Raw genomic sequence first — 21734 nt, 5'->3', positions numbered from 1 at the left:
CTCAATTCGAGCAGAACCTAACATAAAAACTAGACTCATCATAACTATTAACCAAAATATACTGAGATATTTTGGACATATAACTAAAAGAAAAGACGGCATGGAGCGATTGATAGTTGAAGGTAACGTATCGTTTCCAGTACGAGGGTCAGACCAAATAAAGGACATGACTGGTTACGCCATTGCATCCTGAAGGAGAAAAGATAGAGAAGAAGGATTCCCAAATAATCTAGCATCCATACTTTTTAATTTGCTGATATAATCTATGTTTGTAGTATATTTTTGCAGATTCTTCTAGTACTTGCCACTGTCTATGGGTACCTGCAAGTTATAAATTTATTTCACATAATCGTAATAAAAATGTAACGATATCTATGATATTTTATAACCAAGATAATATTGTAGTTATACTGAATATAAAAATATAAACAATTAAATTTAAATAATTTTTTTTGTAGCATACTATACCCCTACGGATACCCTAGTGTTAAGGTCACATAATATACGCAATACTCCCGCAATACGACAGGCAGGCGTGTCGATTTTGGGGGGCTCGTCGAGGCCGGCGGTACCCATAATCGTTCACAAAGTGGTAGGGTTTAGGGAAAGTACTGCAGCCGCCAAAGACATGCCATGCTATCTTTGATAACATAAACATTGGTATCATTCAGTGTTTCTTTCGTAGTGCGGTACCGGTGGAATACGCGTATTACGGATACTAATATTGTTCACTGGTTTAAAATTGCGTGAAATTTGTTTGTTTCAGTGATTTTATGGTTCAATCTTTGAAGGTTTGTTTGTGTAAGTGATTCTAATTTTTTACTTTTTTTGTTGCGGATTTTGGTTGCAGAAAGTCGTTTTATTTGATAGATTTGCTTTAATTGTTTAGTTAAAATTTTAGACGGTACTTTAACGAATAAAAAGTTTGTATTAAAGAAATACTTTTTTTGGTACAGCTGTAAAAATAATTTTATCTGAAATATAGAATATGCTTACATGTTTAGAATTATGTATGAATGCCAATTAGAATATACTTTTGGAAATATTTTTTTCCTCGTTTTTTTTTTAAAAAGAATTTATATTCGTTAGCAGTGTTGGAGGTATAATTCATATTCTTATTTCTTTTCTATCTATCCCTTCTAGTTTTTATGGTTTTTCGACAATTCCTTCATCCGTTGATTTTTTTGTTGTTTATTTAGCATATGGCATAAAGTTATAACACATAATTGAAAAATACAAATGTAAAGAACCACATTTTCGGTCGCATTTAAGAACTCATCAAAAATTACATGGAACCGCCTTCAGGGGGCATTCTTCAATAATGGGACGAACAGTCTATCGTTGTGTTGTGCACTGCAGTCACACTCAGGAGTAAGGGATTTTCACCATTTATGTAAGCTGTCAGCGCAACTATCATTTTTCGTTTTTATTCTGTTCAGCGTTGTCCATGTATTATAGTTCATAGTAGTTCAAAGCCTGGTGGTTTCTGATCGATACAGGCCATTTGGTATTTTCTGTGGTGAGTCGCTCTCCAGATGTTGGTTAGATTGAAATGTTATTGATGTAAGGAGGTGGCGTTTTACAATGGAGGATATTTTGAGTGGAGTCCACAGAGTTGTATTAAATTACCTAGAGTCGAACTTCCCATGATCTTATTACGATAATATTGAAAAAATTATCGGTGAAAGAAAAATAAATTGGCAAGAATTTTAAAACTAAACTTGAATGAATATAAGAAAATTTTGAAACATCCCGCCTGTTAGCTTTATTTATGATTTTTTCATGAAATAATGAAGTTTGGGATTTGTTTTATCAACTTGAACTTGTAAGTAAGCAAGACGATTATTTTATGTCAAAACAATTACAACAAAGATACATATTACGCGGGTTTAATATTATACTGAGGTTTAGATGGGTTAAATTCCTTATAGGAACTTTTCTTCTCTATTTGCTCCCACGACTGAAAGTTTTTATTTAATTTTACTAGCAATGACTAGTACATCCATCCCTCTATTTTTACATTTTTCACACACATGATTGAGACCTCAATCCAAAACTCAGCAATGACAAAAACTTTGTCATTGGGCATACAGACAACGGCAGCAGTGTTTCAAGCCACCAAGCTTACATCAAGCAGCTTTTTTGCAACATAATTTAGTAAATAAATTTTAAGAAAAAGAAGAAATAAAAACTTCTTTGTTGAAGATGGATATTTATTATTTGTATTATATATTACAATAATGTAGGTTTACTTATTAACAAAACAATTTACGTTTTTTATACAAAAATCAAGAATGGTTGAATAAGATATATTTAGTTAGTTCATGCCATTTTGAAGTAGCATTTATTTTTTTAAGTCAATCCAAGTTAGAACTGCACCGAACTGAAGACGACCAATAGTCAGAAATACATATATACGGTTGCTCTTCATCGATATATTTTGGTTTTGGTTTTCTTGTTTTGCGAGACACGCCATTACATTTTATTTTTATTATTAACTCGTATTAACCTTTTCTATTTGTTTTAAACGTTTTAACGATTGGCATTCCTTTCCTAAGGTAGCTGTAGCTTCTTCCGTGGTTATTGTTAGTTGATGCGCTGGAAACCATCAGGGTCTTCTAATTCTAATGCCACAAATAGGTCGCTTTGCTTCTATATTGATCCTTTCCTAAGTTAACATGCTCCTTTTCTAACTTAGCAGCTGTACCGCACTGAAGACGACCAATAGTCAGAAATACGTATATACGGTTGCCTTCCATCGATATACCTATTTTGTTTTTTGTTTTCTTGTTTTGCGAGACACGCCATTACATTTTACTTTTATTATTCACTCGCATTTTTAACTTTTTCTATATATTATATATATGTATATATATATATATATATATATATATATATATATATATATATATATATATATTTATATATATATATATATATATACATACATATATTTGGAACTAGATTTTATTGTGCATTAAAATCAACGTTTCGGCAAGAAACCCTTGGTATTGTCAAGATTAGGAACAAAAAGTTATTTTAAAATATAGAAAAAACTTACCAAAACGTAAAACGGGACACTGACATTAATGAATTGACAGAAGTAAAAATTGATATCTCATATCTCATGGTTTACTGTCATTAATATATAATTATTTTTATATGGGCGTTTCGTTGGTGTTTTCGAAAAAGGTAAAGTGGAGATAATATGTTATGACTTTAAGAGTTTTTATGATGTTATATTTATTATTATTTAAATCAGATTAAAGTATATTTTATTTAGGTGCTGTGTATCTTTTTTGTCATTGATTGCGTTGGTATTTCTTTTTATTTCTATTAAAATAAAAAATAAAAGTAAATATAATAATCCTACATCGGAACAGTAGACACTTCGGAAAAATTAGACAGGCTTGGGGGAGGTTATGCTATGTCGATGAGCAGCTCCGAATGTCCACTCTGCTATGATTAATTAAATTATATGTAACCGTTTTCATCAATCAGCCAATCGCGTCCACTGCTGGACATAGGCCTCCCTCAGTTCTTTCCAGTGTTCTCTACACTTAGCCGCTTTTAGCCAGTTTACCGCTACACGTTTTATATCATCGGTCCATCTAGTCGGTGGTCGTTCTCGGCTTCTTTTATAGTTTCTGGACCTCCATTAAATAATACGTCTTGTCTGCCGTCCATCTTGTGTTCTGGCTAAGTGCCCTGCCCAGTTCGACTTAAGCGTCGTGGTTCTTTCGATGACGTCTTGAATCTGATCTTTGCCTGATTTGTTGGTAACCGTTTTATAAGTAAATAAATAGTTATGTTTTGTTAGTCTGTACTTTATTAAATACACACAAATAAGATTTTTCAACACTATTTGTTTGTTATAAGTTTATAACTGTTCCGAAAGTATAAAAAACTCTTAATACATGCGTTTTTAGACCAGATCGATGGATATATACCCTTTTTAAAATTCTATTTATATATTCTTACTTCGAAAAAAGCATATTGGGTTGGTTGTTTGGATGTTATATATTCACATAAAACCTAAATGGAAAGTACGATTTGAGTAGATTTTCTATAGTAACCCAACCTTGCAGAATCTTATTATCCTGTGTTATTAAAACTTTAGAACAGGTTTTTAAGCACGTTTAGAATTTTATTTGACTAGCACTGTTTTTTTTTCGTCGTTTGGACAATTTGGTTGAAAAAAATGGTTTAGAACTATTGACGCAAGTTTCTTATTTAACAACAGACATTCAGGTGTGTTTTTCAAATAACTATTAGTTAAGTGCTGCATTTATCGATATAAAAGGTCCTACAACGCAAATAATATCATTATGTAAAGATATGAAGAAAAATTGCATCAGGCAGATGTTCCTGCAAGAGTGTATAATGTGTTTTGCAATCTTCTAACGCAAACAAAAGTTTATGTAAGGTCTAATAACAATTCTGTAATAGGTCTCAGACGATCATCCACAGGTTTACCACAGCGCTCCTTTATTTCTCCCCTTTTGTTTAATATTTTTACAAAAGAAATACACGATGGAAAAATTAATTATAATATTTTACAGTATTCTGATGATTTTGCCATTTATAACACTAACAACAAAATTAGAAGCAGGCATAACTGAGCTCACGTCATATATATATACAGCTAATTACTACAGACTTAAAAATATAATGTTACCATCTTCTTCTTCTTCTAGATCTGTCAGGTCTAGTCTCTGCCGTGTATGTTAATGTAGGTTTAATTGCTGCCTTATAGATTTCTGTTTTTGTGTCTTGTCTTAGGTGTTTGTTCTTCCAGATTGTGTCATTAAGAGATCCCACCGCTCTACTTGCTCTTAAGCTTTGTTATCGTACTTCTTCTTCAACATCTCTGTAACTAGTTATATCTATTCCCAGATATGTAAACCTTGCTTCCTGCTTTATTATTTTCGTATTAATTTCTATTTTACATCGTAGTGGGTATTTAGATGTTGTTATGCATTTGGTTTTCTCTGCTGATATTATCATATTGTATTTCTTGGCATTTGTATTGAAGATGTGTGTTAATCTTTGGAGCTCGTCTTTTGTCTCGGTGATTAATGCGGCGTCGTCTGCATAACATAATATTTGGATTTCTTTGTTCTACATTCTGTAACCATGACCTTAACGTACTTCTTGTATTATTTCGTCCTATATTATATTAAAGAAAAGTGGGCTTAACGTGTCTGAATCCGCTTTGTACTGATATATACTGTTAGTTTTTCATTTATATTTGCCTGTATTCGATTATGGAAGTAGATGTTTTCGATGGTTTGTATAATATTGATTGGTATGTTTCTTTTATATAGTAGGTGTAAGACGTCTTCGACTTGGATGCGATCAAAAGCCTTTGTCAGGTCTATAAAACATAGATATGCTGGTTTATTGTACTCCATGGCCTTTTCTGTGATTTGCCTTAGTACAAATATGGCATTTACGCAGGATCTTCCGGATCTGAATCCTTGTTATTCATCTGATAAAGTTGTTAGTTTATTGATTTTGTTGGTTATTTCTTTTGTGGCAAGCTTAAGTGCGGTGTTCAGTAGATTTATACCTCTATAATTGTTGGGGTCTTCTTTATATCCTTTCTTGAACATTAGTATCACTATGCTGTTTCTCCATGCGTCTGGTATCTTGCAGTGTAATATTAGTTTGTGTATAAGTTTTGTCATCTCTAGGGTTATACTTTCTCGTCCGTGTTATAGAAGCTTGTTATTTATTCCGTCTGGTCCTGGTGACTTTCTATTTTTGAGTGAATTTATGGCTATCTCTACTTTCTATTTTGTATCGTAATTCAGGTACGTTATTGTGTTGATTATTATACAGTTTCGTCAGGTATCTGTCCCATTCGTTTGCTGGTGTGTTATTGTATTCCTTCAATTCTGCCATTTCTTTCCGTTGGTTTCTTATGAATCTCCATATTTGCTTTTGTGTACCGTAGAAGTCGCTTTCCATCCTTTTTCTAAACTGTTCCCAGTGTTCATTTTTGTTCTTCTTACCAACTGCTTTCTTTCATTTCGTATTCTTCTATAGGTGTCTTGGGATTCTAGAGTATTTGATGTTTTGTACTTCGTGTAGGCCTCTCGTTTCTCTTTACATTTTTTTTTATTTCTTTACTGAAACATGGTGTATTTTTGTTTCTTTTGTTCAGTATGACTTTGCGTTTTCCTTGAGCTTCTCTTGCTACTTCTTCAATGTTGTTTTTAATTTTCTCTCAGCTCGGGTTTATATCTTCGATGTAGTTTATTTGTTTCAGCTGTATCTTTTGTGCTAGCCTCCTTTGGTACATTTTTTTTGTAGAGTCGTTCCACAGTAAATCTACATTGAATTTTTCATCGGTAATTACCTGTCGAAAATGTTTTGGTGTTATTTTCATTCTTATTTTAGGTAGTACTAGTTTGTGTTCACTCCCTGCGTCTGCTGAGTTTGGATATCTAGAATCTGATTTGGGTAGATTTTTCTATTAATGACTATAAAATCAATTATATGTGCCACCTGGAGTTTTCAAATGTATATTTATACTGGAGCTTATGGTCGAAAAATGTATTATTGATTCTCAGTTTGTTAAAATGCTATAAGTTCTCCATTTGCGTTGACATGGTTTTCATTAAATCCTTGTTTTACTCCTGGAACTATTTCATTTTCGATTCGTGCATTAAAGTCACCCATAAGAATTAAGGGTTGTTTATGAGATAGTTCATCCAGGATGGTTTGCAATTTTTCGTAGAATGCCTCTCGTTCCTCTTTAGGTTTGCAGTCCTCGGGGCTATATATAGATATGACTATATATATATATATATATATATATATATATATATATATATATATATATATATATATATATATATTATGACAGTATTATAATAATTGTTTATTTTAACCTACTCGCTGAAAATTGTACAACGGGAATTCACTCTATAACATATTGCGGTTACCATAACTCCTTAATAAAATCAAACAAAAATATGTCATTTATTTAGATATGCCAGAAAAATTTAAATTTTCATTCTTATAGTTGTAAGTATTAAAATATTCATTTTGTTTACATATAATCATTAATTATTCTAATAAATTTACAGTTTTCTGCTGAAGAAGTCACAAAATCGTGACGAAATATTGAGACTGAACAAATAGAGTTTTATTTCCTGACCGATTGCTGATACTCTAAATCAATATTTAAAACAGTACGGTCGAAAAAATAATTTGAAATATATATATATATATATATATATATATATATATATATATATATATATATATATATATATATATAGATATGATTTGATTTTTGGTAGTCCATTGTGATGTTCATATGTATTATTCTTTCGGAGATATAACGGCAGTTATTTATGTTGTCTTTAAATTTTTTATGGACAGGTATACCTACGTCTGCCCGTACTCGTTCTTGTTTCTTCACTCCACTGTATGCTAGAAAATATTGGTTGTAATCTCTTTGTCCTTTACCTTTCTTCTTGGTTTCTTGGATTGTACATGTCTATATTTTTATTTATCAGTTCTTCTATTATCTCTTGGTCTTTGTTATTGAAAGAAGTAATGTTCCATATTGCTAATCTGATTGTGGGCTTATTTTCTTTCTAGTGTTCCTTTTCTTTCCGTGGTTCGTCATCTTAGTTTCCGTCTGGTTCCAAGGCTTTATATCGGTTCTTTGAGATTTGTTTTTTTTTTACAATGGGTAGGATGCTAACCTGGCTTATTAACTCTCCCTTCTTATCCGGGCTTGGTACCGGCTGTGGGCATAAACGCGCCTTCTGAGCTACTCAATCCACCTAGTCCTCGCGCTCATAACACCCAGGCAGAGTCATGTTACTATCTTTACAAGACATAATCTGTTTAATATTGATAATATAAATGTAAATGGTACGTTATATCCAGTCCCAAATAAGGTACCTTATCTTGGAATTATTCCTGACAAGAAGCTTAGCTGAAAACCATTTATACAAAGTATACAATCAAAATGTTTAGAAGGTAATAGTGTGCAGATGGATAATCTTCAGCTATTAGCTCCAAGTTTTACAAAATATGGAATATTTGTCAAATATAGACTTTGGTGAAAAATATACTTTTCCTATAATAAATTAATTTGCACCTTCAGTAACCAAGACAAAAAGTTGTTCAATTATCTGATTAACTGTTAAATATCTACTGATTAAGCTCTTATGAATTGCAATATGGACTCCACCACCTCTTGAGAATGAACTTGTTTCTCTGGAGCGATCAGTTCTATATATGTTGAGGTCAAACAACTGCAGCTCTTCACCGGCATAGTTACATGTCAACCAAGACTCGTTGAATATGATAATACTGTAATGAGAATAGGATACATTTATAAATAAACTGGCTAAAAGCTTAGTTCTTAGACCTCTTACATTTTGGAAATAAACCCACAGTCCAGGTTACGGCTGTCTTAGTTTTTTGACATTATTCTAGGAGTGCCATTAAGTTTTGTTCGCCTTTTCTCCCTCTTCCCTTGAGTTCAGTCTTAATAGTGTTCAATGCAGATCTCCGGTGTGGGGTGAGATCTGGATCGATAAAAATATTTAATGACCTGTCAATATTTCTTCTGTTTCTGAGTATTGACAGATAGTCCTGATGGTTACAAAGAACAGTTATGTATGAACGTTATCTATTTTTGTTCTTTTTTTGAATTCGTTCAGCATCAACGATATCAATGGCTGAGTTCATTAATCCAGATAAGAGGGTTCTGGCTTTGTTTAAATCGTCATCCTTACCATATTCAGGCATATTAAAAATCATAATGTTGGTGGATCTTTGCTGTCTGTTGTATTTTGTTTCATGGAACCAGTTGTTGGAGGCACTATTATATCTTTCAGACAGTAGATTTCAGATCGAATTTCAGATTTCAGTTCATTAAAGCTTGCCTAAAAAGAACGATTCAAAGAGTCCAGCTTACTTCGAAGGGACTTTATAAGTTCTATCATGTCCTCTAATTTAGTCAAATTACGTATTAATATTTTCATGTCTTCGTTGATGATATCACGGAACCATGTTTTAGGTCTTTCTCTTCTTTTCTGACTAATGCCTCTATCAAGGAGCGTTTTTCTAGCTAGGTCATTTAGTTCTATCCGCAGGATATGCCCTACCCACCTCAGACGTCCTATCTTAATGTTCATACTCAGGATAGGACTCACAGAAATTCTTGAGGAGGCTATAACTCACGCAGGGTTGTAAAGCCAGAATGATAATAAGGTATTAATAGTTTGAAGTTAATTTATTCTTTATTTTTTGAGCCAGTGCTTCTAAATAGTTTATAATTGTATCTATATTTTAAAATTGTGCTAATAATATAAAGTGATTAACATTTTATTACATAATTTTCATGCACAGTGTAAGACTATTAATAAAAAATATCTCGGTATCATTTGTCAAATTCCATAGATTGCGAAAATTAAACAATAATATTGATAGAGAAAGTTTTGACCAATTTCGTAAACATTTGTGTATATCCATATGTAAATTTTATTCAATATCCAATAAATTACTACCTACTGCGATCTAAAGCTAGACAACATAATAATTACAGAACTTAACAAATAGATAGAAAAAAGATATATAAGAATATTTTCCAGTCGCTTTGTGGTCAAGGTTTGTCAATGATAACCCATTATGCTCTATAAAAAATAATTAAAACTTACGATATGATTCAGCACAAATTAATCATTTGAAGCATTTTTTCCACGGTACCTTTCACATCTTGAATATTCGTAATCACACGCCTGTCGGTTGTATTTCTATAGAGACTGAAGGTAATATTGTTATTAAATATAACGTCATAATAAACCATTTTGTCTATTTAATAACCGTAGAAATCTACTAATCTGATTTGTATTATGGTAAGTACTTACCGAAAAGTCCAAGATGTCATTTTCTTGAGGTCAGTTATAGAAATGATTAAAACGTAATTTAGAAACTATGATTATATTGGCAAGAGAAAAACATATTTTTAAAAAGAAAATCTGCTAAACAAAAATTGCAATGTGCTGTATGAATATTGTCCCATTCTACTTTACTACTTATATACAATAAAAGTATATATTTATTTATGCACGGGAGACGAATTATGAATAATAAATCCTTTTAAATAGATATTAAAGTAGAGGTTCTATAGTAAAAATTTAAACTTCAACGAAGTGCCCAATATATTTTTTCTTTTCATGGAAGGGTTGTTAGCATGTATGGATTGTGTTACTAAATTAGAACTAATAACAATAGATAATTAAAAGCAGATTAATTTCATACAAACTAAAATAATAGATTTTTGATAGAAGCTTGCAGTCTCTAAGGAAGGCGAAAAGACACACAGGTTTATCCACACAAACACAAATGTAAAATGTTTATTTTATTATAATCAATTGTGTTTTAATCCCACATAAATAAATTTAGTAGTTTTTTGTTCGAAATAAGGCACAATTTTACTTCAAAATAAGTTTATTTCCATTTTCTCTTCGGAAATACTTCTCAAAATACAAAACATTAATAAATTAAACATATATTTAAAAAAATTAATGGGAAAATCCCAGTAGTTGGCTGTATACCATCGTTTAAAAAAACATACAGAAGTTAAAACACTTCACCATTGTATTTAGGTATATAAAACCATATAGTTAAAACTTTTACAAGTGTCGTCAAAATTTATACAGTAGCAGCATAACGTTTTCGATCTAATCAGATTATCTTTAGTGCCTTATGTACTTGAAGCTAACAATGAATTTGTGGCTATGACATCCATATATGGGTTTACATCTGTCCAAAATTAAATTATGTTGACTCTAGGTCGATGACAATGGATACATTTAATACTTGATGAGCTACATGTCTCTACTCGGTTTTTAACACGTGGGTCTTGTCAGTTAAGACGACACAGACCAACTCCAAACATTAATTTGTTACTTGATAAAAAAAAGTTGCGTTCCTGGGACGACTTTATTGTAAGATAGTTCATTTGATTACATGAAATCAACTTTAACTTAAGAATGCCCGTCAGAAAAATCATAGCATGTGATTTGTCTTTTTTAATACTAGAACGTCCAGAAGCCCTTCCGTCAGTACAAAATGTTTTATTTTGTCCTTCTGGCAGGACGCCTTTAAAAAAGTATGTATATAATAAATATATATGTATATATATATATACATATGGTAAACTCTTAAATGTTGGGGAAATCTGCAAGAAAGACTCTAATGAGTATCAATTGTTTCGCCGAACGTTTTCGCCAAAGAGAATGAATTTGGCTTCTTCAGGGCTGAAAGAGAATAAGTTATAATTAACTACCATATATTATCTATTAAAAACATTATTGATCTTACCGTAACTTAGAATTGTAGAGTTAGAATATTAAAAAACTTTGCTAGTAAAATAATGGTGTTTTTTGTTACTATGTGCAAAAAAAGTTTTTTTTAAGGTTTGAAATGTATGATAGCTTTGAACTTAAAACGCAAAGGTTTGCTCAAGGTTAATCGAAAAACCCAATGTAACTACATTTAAAAGGAGGCAATTCTTTGAATTGTCGGCAATAACTAAATTTTTGATTGTTAGAAAGTTTAAAAGTGAGGTTCTGTTTTAGCCAGAACGCATGCGCTGACAAATTCAAGTAGTTCTTATGAATCTTTATGTCGTTAAGGTTCATTGGTAAAAACGAATGAAATTAAATCCCAGTATAGGGAAATAATATTTTGATTTTCTTTTTTAATTATATTCTATTGTTCATGTGTTATTATATCTTATTGAGATGTATCTAAGGAAAGCAGGGGAATGTTATCTTTTTTAGTTAATGAAAATTAATTATAAAGGTAGGTTAGTTGTTAATGGATATATCAGTCAAGTTAGTTATCTGTGATGTTGTATTGTTCTTGGTATCTGATTTAAGTAAGAAGTGGTATATATCGCTTAGATTCTTAACGATTTCTCCATTAATGTTAAGAGTGACATTAATTAACATAATCTAACAACTAACCTACCTTTATAATTAATTTTCATTAACTAAAAAAGATAACATTCCCTTGCTTTCCTTAGATACATCTCAATAAGATATAATAATACATGAACAATAGAATATAATTAAAAAAGAAAATCAAAATAATATTTTCCTATACTGGGATTTAATTTCATTCGTTTTTACCAATGAACCTTAACGACATAAAGATTCATAAGAACTACTTGAATTTGTCAGCGCATGCGTTCTGGATAAAACAGAACCTCACTTTTAAACTTTCTAACAATCAAAAATTTAGTTATTGCCGACAATTCAAAGAATTACCTCCTTTTAAATGTAGTTACATTGGGTTTTTCGATTAACCTTGGGTAAACCTTTGCGTTTTAAGTTCAAAGCTATCATACATTTCAAACCTTAAAAAAAACTTTTTTTGCACAAAGTAACAAAAAACACCACTATGTTAGTACCAAAGTTTTTTAATATTCTAACTCTACAATTCTAAGTTACGGTAAGATCAATAATGTTTTTAATAGATAATATATGGTAGCTAATTATAATTTATTCTCTTTCAGCCCCGAAGAAGCCAAATTAATTCTTTTTGGCGAAAACGTTCGGCGAAACAATTGATACTCATTAGAGTCTTTCTTGCAGATTTCCCCAATATTTACGAGTTTACTATTCAACTTATCTGCAAAGATTAAATTTCCTTTCTATATACCTATGTATATATATATATATATATATATATATATATATATATATATATATATATATATATATATATCATCATCATCATCATTTTCAGCATATTTTACCAATAATGGTGTAGCCTCCCTTACATATTCATTGTTCATATCTACCCACGATTGTCTAAAATTCGCTTTTCTGTGCCATGTTGTACCGGCTTGTTTCCTTATGTCATAGTCCCATCTTAAATTTGGACGTCTTCTAAATCTCTTGACGCCTCTTGGATACCACAGTGTAATTCCAGTGGACCACCTATTGTCAGTTCTTCTCGCAAAATGTCCCGCTCACTATCATTTTAAAGATTTAATTCTATGGATTACATCAGTAACCTTGGTTTTCTGTTTGATCCATTCTATTCTTCTTCGATCTCTCTTTGTTTACCTAGCATGCATCGCTCCATTGACCTTTGAGTGACTTTGAGTTTCAATATTATCTCTTTCTTTAGTGTCCAAGTTTATGATTGGCGATAACGCCGTATATTATGATTGGTAGTATACACTGATCGAAAGCTTTTTTTCTTCAGGTCGATTGGCATCTGCGATTTGAATATAACTGAATTTCTATCAAAAGATGTCCAAGCTAGTTTCACTTTTCTGTTGATTTCTTGAAGTAAGGAGCCATATTTATGTATTAATTTTCCCCAGGTATACATACTCGTCTACGGTCTCAAGTGCAGTGTTGTTTATTATTACATCTTGGACATCCACTAGCTTGTTGTACATGGTTTTTGTTTTTGTCAAGTTCATTTTTAGGCCACCTTAATTGCCAGCTGCATTTAGGTCGCTTATAAGCTCTTGTAGTTCTGCAGGATTATTAGCAATCAAAACGATGTCGTCTGCAAATCTTAGATGGCTGAAGTATTCTCCATCAATGGATATTCCTTTGTTCTGCCAGTTCATTTTGCTGAATATATTTTCCAGAGTTGCAGTGAAGAGCTTTGGTGATATTGCGTATCCTTGTCAGACGCCTCTGGTAGTGGGAAATTCTGGAGTGTTTTCATAAATTTTTCCTTAGTTTTTACTTGTCTGTATATATTTGCTAAAGTTTCTATATACGGTTTGTCAATGCCTTGGTTGCTCAAAGCTTTTATTGCTGCATTGGGATATATAGAACCGAAAGCCTTCTCGAAATGTATGAATATGATCTATGGTACTGTGAAGCGAGCTTGTTTTCTAGGCTGTGCAGCATCTAGTGCGTTTTTTATCTGTTGTTGATGATATTTGTGAATATCTTGTATACGATTGGTAGTAAATTTATAGGTCTGTAGGTTTTGATATTCTCTTTGCTACCTTTCTTATGAATGAGAATTATGTTTGCTGTATTCCAGTGGTCTGGTATGCATCTCGATCTTAGGCAGTTCGTAAATATGCCTGCGAAGATTTTCCAGGTTTTATTGCCAACGTATTTAAGCAGTTCCACTGTTATACCATCTATTCCAGCTGCTTTACCGCTTTTCATTTGTGTAATTGTTGATTCTACTTCTTCTGGAAGGACTTCTGGTACATCTTCTTGGTTACTGATTGCTTCTTTTTCAAGTGTTTTATTGGATTTGTATAGTCCGCTGTAAAATTTAGTCACGAGTTGTATTATTTCATTTCTGTCTGTAATTCTGGTGTTCTCGTTTGTTAGATCAACGATTTGCTTCATCCCAATGATTAATGCTTTTCTTGTTTTCTTATAGTTTTTCCTGTTTTCGACTGCATTTTCTACCAGTCTTTCATTGTACTTTCTTATGTCTTCCTTAATACGTTTCCTTATTGTCTTACACAGTTCAGTGTATTGTATTCTCTGAATGTTGCTACTTACTTTCATTTCCATTCTTTGTTTTAGCATTATTTTAGTTTTATCAGACAGTTTACTATCTTAATTAATTGTTGCGGCCCTCCGATTTCTTTGGCACTATCAAGGATGATTTCCATTAACTGAGAGTTGTCGATTTGGTTATGTAATCTTTCATCAATTGGCCTTTGGTAGTGATCTGAGTTTTCTTTTAGATTGTTAATATTTATACCGGTTACTTTTGGTTTTGTGAGTAATTTTATTCTTTCGAGTTTCAGATCTAGAACAATTTTTGCTCTGATCAGTCTATGGTCACTGCCCGTTTAAAATTTATTTATTCCACTGATATCTTTTATTGTAGCAATCTTGTTGGTTCGAATTAAGTCAATTTCGTTCTTAGTGATTCCATTTGGTGCTACCCAAGTCCATTTTCTGTTCGATTTTTTCTTAAAGAATGTATTTGCAATTGGCATGTTTTGGTATTGTGCAAACTGAACCAGTCTTTCACCTCTCTCATTTCTATCACTCTCCCATATTATGCTGCGTCTTAAAATTAACGAAGGTAAAGAACATATGGCTAAAAGTAATAAGGCCCAGGAACTGCCACCACCATAGTATGGATCTGGCCGTATAATCGTTTGATTATCTCCCAATAAAGTCGTCTTAGGAACTCAACTTAAGAATATTTGCACTATCATCAAAAAAAAAAATTTAATGATTAAGGGCGATGAAGGTTAGGTCAGATGATAGGGTTTTTTTATCCCAAATTTAACGGTGTACTATAATGAGGGTATTAATTTAAATAAGTACGCTAAAATTGCAATTTAATGTGTATTTTTAACAGTAATTATTACCATTTAAAATGTGAAATAATTTTATAGGAGGTGTTTAAAATGACCTCCTTCTGCTTCACATAAGCTTCAACGGTCTAAGCAGTTCACGTGTACGTGCCACATGTATCACCTCTGATGTAATCAGAGTACACGCTTGTTAAATTTTAGTTTTTAAACAGTCTACATCTGTCGGTTCTTTGTTATAAATGATTCCTTTTAAATAGACCATAAGAAAAAAATCTAAGAGTGAAAAACAGGCGATCTTGGAGGCCATCGGACGGGTCCGTTAGTTCCAATTCATTTGTTTGGAAATGTGGCATTAAGATAATAATTGATTACAATACAGCTGAAATGGGAGGGGGGCGCCATATTGTTGCCATACCGTATTTTCTCTTTCGCGTACAAGAATATTCTCTAGAAACAAAGGTAGTTCATTTTTCAAAACTTTCCCAAAGCAAGTGTTTATTAACCAGTGCGGATTTTCCACTGATCAATAATGAGAGTTATGACGATTTAAAATTCCAATATTGTGGAAACGAGCACTCTTACTCCACAAAAATTTAGTTAAAAGGTCATGAGTGTCTTGCATCATTACTTGCATTAATGGCAATGAAGGTTGTTAGTCTTCGATCCAAATCGGTGGGTCGCAATTCATTTACCAAACACAGTTTAAATAGATGGTAATTGTGTATTTTTTTAAATCATTTGATCTCTAATTGAAGACACTCTAGTTTCTGCAGCAATGGATCTTATGGACACATGTAGATTAATTGTTATATATGCTAAAACATTCACCAAGTTTTGTTCGGTCTGTATTGATTTGATATAATCTGTAGGCCTCTGTTCTCCTGAAACATAACAAAATTTACGTAACGTACACGGTGTTTTTCTTTCGGGAAAGCGTTTCGTGTATAAGGCTTAAGCATGTCAAGCATTTTTCCCACATTTACCATAAATCAAAAACATATCTACGTATTCAATATGTGTGAATATGAAAGGCATTTTTACTATTGTATGAACTCTCAATCGAACACCTGACACATGACACGGTCGAACAACTAATAGAAAAAAGAATGGCCAAAAATAGATCCGTCCATCTGGCTTTTGTTGATCTTAAGAAGGCATATGACTCAATACCTAGAACCAAGCTATGGGAAGCAATGGAAGACATCGAAGTTCCACGAAGATTAATAAACGCGGTAAAAGCACTCTACAAGAATAACGAAGTAGCTATCAAAACGGGCAATAGAATATGCAGTCTATTTATGACGACAAAGTAACTACTACAGGGTTGCTCCACATCCCCCCCCCCCTGTTCAAAACATTCCTGGAAAAAACCCTAAAACCATGGAAAAAAAAGTGCGAAGGAATGGGTATACCAGTAAGGAACGAATATCTATATACGCTAAGTTTTGCCGACGACCAAATAGTGATCGCACAAGACGAGGATGACCTCAGCTTTATGATGAGAAAACTGGAGCAGGAATATACAAAGAATGGGATGGAAATAAACCTAAAGAAAACTGAATACCTAACAACGGAGAATACAGAAATAAAACAGCTGGAAATAGACGAAGGTAAACAAATCAAAGGAACAGACAAGTATAAGTATTTAGGTTTCATATCAAACAAAGGAACAACGGAGGAAGATATAAAAAATAGACTAGGACAAACAAGAGACTGCATACGAAAATTGAACCCGCTACTATGGGATAAGAACATCAGCATGAAAACAAAGAAAAAAATATATAATACAATGACAAGAAGTATCCTCACTTATGGGTGTGAAAATTGGTCAATAAATAAGAAAATAAAAAACAAAATAAGAGCAACAGGGATGGAATTCCTAAGGAGAAGCTGCAGAGTAACAAGAAGAGATAGAATAACTAACATGGAGATTAAGAGGAGAATGGGAATGAACACTCCGACATAATAGACTACATCGAACAGAAGAGGTTAACCTGGTACGGACATGTCAGAAGAGCAGACCAAAATCGGTGGATAAATAGAATAACAGAGTGGAGCCCGATAGGAAGAAGAAAGAGAGGCAGACCCCGAAGATCTTTCAGAGATGAAGTGGACGAAGCAATGAGTAGAAGAAACCTACAGGAAGGGGACTGGCTAAACAGGAAAAATTGGAGAAAGCGGTTGAGTGAAGGAATACAGTGAAAACTGTGGAAATCCTTGTATATGTATGTATGAACTCACAATATTTTAAAATTTTGTTTTAAAGCTACAATGAACTTATTATAATTATAATTATTATAGTGAGTGAACACCAGAAATGACTATTTGTAGTTGTCAAAAAACGATTTAAATCAAATCTCAAGGACAACTTACTTTTCTTGTGAATTTGTGAAATCTATAAAAATATGCTAGTCTCAGGTTAATTTGGAGATGATAAATGCGTTACTAAATTAAATATTTAGCGTATTTATTAATATTGAGGTACACGGTGAAATTTGGTATAAAAAATCCTTTCGTTGGACGTAACCTCTACCCAAAAAATTTAGTTTTTTCATTGTAATGATGTCACAGTCACAAATCACAGTGGTCTGTGGTCACAGTGCCCGTGATGATGTTATAGATCTCATGTATACATTAATTAATAGTATTGCAGGTCCAATTGACATTTCCCAAATTTTCAACAAAAATATTCATTACTTCTTGATTACTAGGCTGTTAAAACATTTTGGAATACCCCGTATATGTCTAAAATTGTCAATATGAAAGAATCAGATAAAATTAAATTATTAGAAGCATTTTTCAGCAAGTAACAAAAAACAAAATTTGTTTAATTTATTAATGTTTTGTATTTTCAGAACGATTTCTGAAGTGGAAATCGAAATGTTCAAAATAAACTTATTTTGAAGTCAAATTGTGGCTTATTTCCAACAAAAAATAGGGAAGTCCATTAATTTACAACAAGAAAATAGCTTCAGAACAATAATAAATGTAATAATGTTAAATATTTTTTGGTAAAATGTGTATATTTCTGAAATAGCATCGATAGTACAATAAAATTATCATTAGTTTTAGAATGGATGTCGTTTTCATCGTTCTTTAAAATCGACTATTTTTGCAATTCTTATTTGCTAAAGAATTTCTCAAATACCGTATAATGGGCAGTGTTTCCTAATATCATCAAGGCAAACTATTGTTAGAAAAACGGTACAACTAGCACACGTTTCTTACACAAATTCTGTACTCTTTTAAATATTTAGTAGATAGGTATTCATGATAATGAAACAATGTCTGATTGTGATATTCATATTTTTCTAAATACGACAATTATTGTTTTGTATCTAATTTTCTTGCAACGTTTATACGAGGATATACGTAAATAATAGGGTATTATTTTAGATGCCAGCTTTATTAAGTTTTTTACTTTACCGGTTAAGAAGCGAATATACACAAAGACAGACATAAAAGAGAAACCATAATAAAAAAGTAAATATAATGAAAACATAATTAAAAAACCATAATGAATAAAAGCATGTTAATCAATGATAACAGCAGAAATTTAAACATTAAGAAAAAAAAAATAATGGAAATATGAAGGTAATACGTAAAACAGCTATGAAATGAAAAGTGAAAAATTTAAACTTCAGCAAAAGTTATGAAAGAGCATATAATAAAAATTGAGTCCCCAACCAAAGAGGAAATTATAGAAAAAATTAACTACTTAAATCAGAATTTAAGTACGGAATATTTGAAATAATAGCGAAATGCTTAAAAAAAATTACAAATTAACAAAGTAAGTATAAGTAAGAATAAGTCCTATATACAAAAAAGCAGATAAATTACAGTGTAATAATTGAATACGTCTTGAACCAAAAGTAGAGAACTACGAAAAATTTGTAGAGGTACTCAAAAATGTGTCTAAAAAAGCTATCCCCAGAGAATGTAGACAACACTAAGTTACCGGGATGTCCAGCGACTCCAAAGAACTAATGAGAACATACGAAACCTTCTATTCCACCGACCCTATTAGCCAAGCAACGGTTGATTGCGGAGCAGTACTACTCCAACGGCTAAGTCTAGCAAGACAGGAAAAGTGGATTGAGATCCTGGAAAAAATGGACATGACGCATAGTAGCAAAATAGCTTGGAACCTTGTAAAAAACTTAGCGGTGATCCAAAAGAACATAAACCACCTTACAAGGTTACAGCAAACCAAGTCCCTGCTCAACTCCTTACGAATGGAAGAACTACGAACCGATACAAGGACCCAAACACTAGAAGAAGATTGGATTCGGAGGCAAACCACCTAGGAAATCCTTTTACACGAAAAGAACTCCACGACGGTATGAAGAGGTTAAAAAACGAGAAAGCTGCAGGTGTGGATGATCTTTGCAGTAACAAATAAAGCATCTAGGTTAAGGAGCAAAAAACTGGATCTTGCCACTTTATAACACGTGTTGCAAAGCCTGCGAAATTCCAAAATCATGGAGGAAATCTAAAGTAATAGCCTTGTTAAAACCAGGAAAGGATCCAGAAAATCTCAGTAGCTACAGACCTATTTCGCTGTTGTGTCACTTTTTCAAACTATACGAGAGACTCATACTCGCCAGAATAGAAAAAAATGTCGACAAACACGTCATCTCACAACAAGGAGGATTTAGGCCCGGCAAATCTTGCACCGGTCAATCCTCGCAATAACAGAACACATTGAAGTGGGCTTTCAAGAAAAACTTATAACATGAGCTGCTTTTGTAGATTTGACAACAGCCTATGAGACAGTAAGGCACAAAACATTGCTCCGCAAATTATAAGACACTCTCAATGACCACCATCTGGGTAAGGTCGTATATTCCTTAATGCAAAAGTAAAGTAAGTAGGTGGAGAGTTCAAAAAAACGATCTCCCACAGGGAAGTGTTTTAGCACCAATGCTCTTCAATATATAAACAAACGACCAACCTACGCCGACCGAAACCAAGCACTTCCTCTATGCTGACGATCTTGCAATATGTGCTCAAGGAAATAGTTTTGAAGAAATGGAGGGGACACTCGAAACTGTCTTAAAAACAATGACAGCGTACTAACTGTAGAATTCCCTGAGGCCCAACCCCTCTAAACCTCAGGTCTGCGCTTTTCTCCTTCGCACAAAGGAAGCCAAGCGAAAACTCCAAATTGCGTGGAATTGTAATACGTTAGAACATACAAACCAACCTATATATCTTGGAGTAACTCTGAATCAGTCCATCACCTACAGACAACATTGCATAAAAACGAGAGGGACAGTAACAACTAGGAACAGCATACTCAGAAAGCTAACGAGAAGTAGTAACGGGGTGCATGAAACCAACGCCACTCTCAAATCTATATAAAGCAGCGGGTTTTGCAGAACCCTCAATACGCAGAGGCGTTGCAGAGCGCATAGGGAAAATAAACAGATCGCAGACGAGCGGCCTGCCCTATACAAAGCTCGAACTCCACGAAAGCGACTAAAATCCAGGAAAGATTCCTCGGGACACTGCAGGATGAACCGCCTGAGTATTTTCCTCTTCCCCAGGTTCAATGGACCGGCCAGTCCCTAGACTTTAAAACGTTGGAAACTATGAATAGGATAAGAATGGAGGTCGCTCCAGCAAAATCAAACAAGGCAAAATGGGGAAAAATAGACAAAGATGATGTGAACTGTGACTGTGGAGAAACACAAAATACGAAACATCTTCTTACATGCAGAAACTATCCTCATCGATGTACTCTCGCAGATTTGTGGCTCGCCAACAAAGATGGAACCGACGTAGCCCGATACTGGGCCGAAATTTTATGAACGACATGTCCGGACACGATAAAGAAAGAAAAAAGTGTAATAACTAGATACAGAACGTTAAGTTTTGGATTAGATATTGCACACTACATAAAGCGCTAAAATTAGCAAGATTGCCTCGTACGAGGTAATTGTAATTCTCCGATCCCCTCCGACATCTAGACAGAAAACGAGAAAGTGATTTAGTAACACATAACAACGCAGGGAATATGCATCCCCGTCCGTCGATTTTTGTTTTCATTACGTATACCCGGTTTATTTCTTATAACATAAACTCGATAAAAATACACTGACCTTCATAAGAGGGTACATTTGTATCGGTTTTTAATAATATGAACAATTTTTTGTGGTTGAATTTAAAATAAAAGCGCATTTCTTTAAAAAGATAAAACAAAAAATATATTGAAAATCTCTTATTGAAAATAAAAAAGAAATCCTAATAAAATAAGAAATAACTCTTTATGCCCTACAGAAAAGATTCCAATATTTGATCTTATATGGCTAAACACTATCCCAATCTGTCATAAAAACTTCTGCCTCTTTCAGATGAAAGAGTTTCTGCCATGGACGTATAAACACAGACTCTGTGTTTATACGTCCATGGCTTCTGC

General features: G+C 32.9%; 1 protein-coding gene across 1 annotated transcript in view; it reads left to right on the top strand.

The window, feature by feature from the left end:
• The first annotated feature begins 538 nt into the window (after positions 1-538).
• Positions 539-21734, top strand: part of yellow-e (L-dopachrome tautomerase yellow-e) — a 183539-nt gene continuing 162343 nt past the window's right edge. Inside the window, exon 1 of the mRNA XM_072537844.1 lies at positions 539-801. The gene's annotated coding sequence lies outside the window, so the exon portion shown is untranslated. The remainder of the gene's footprint in view (positions 802-21734) is intronic.

The sequence above is a fragment of the Diabrotica undecimpunctata genome, chromosome 7, assembly GCF_040954645.1.
Source record: "Diabrotica undecimpunctata isolate CICGRU chromosome 7, icDiaUnde3, whole genome shotgun sequence".
NCBI classification, from domain to species: domain Eukaryota; kingdom Metazoa; phylum Arthropoda; class Insecta; order Coleoptera; family Chrysomelidae; genus Diabrotica; species Diabrotica undecimpunctata.
Note: the sequence above shows the minus strand (reverse complement) of the source record. Positions and strands in the feature narration are given on the sequence as shown.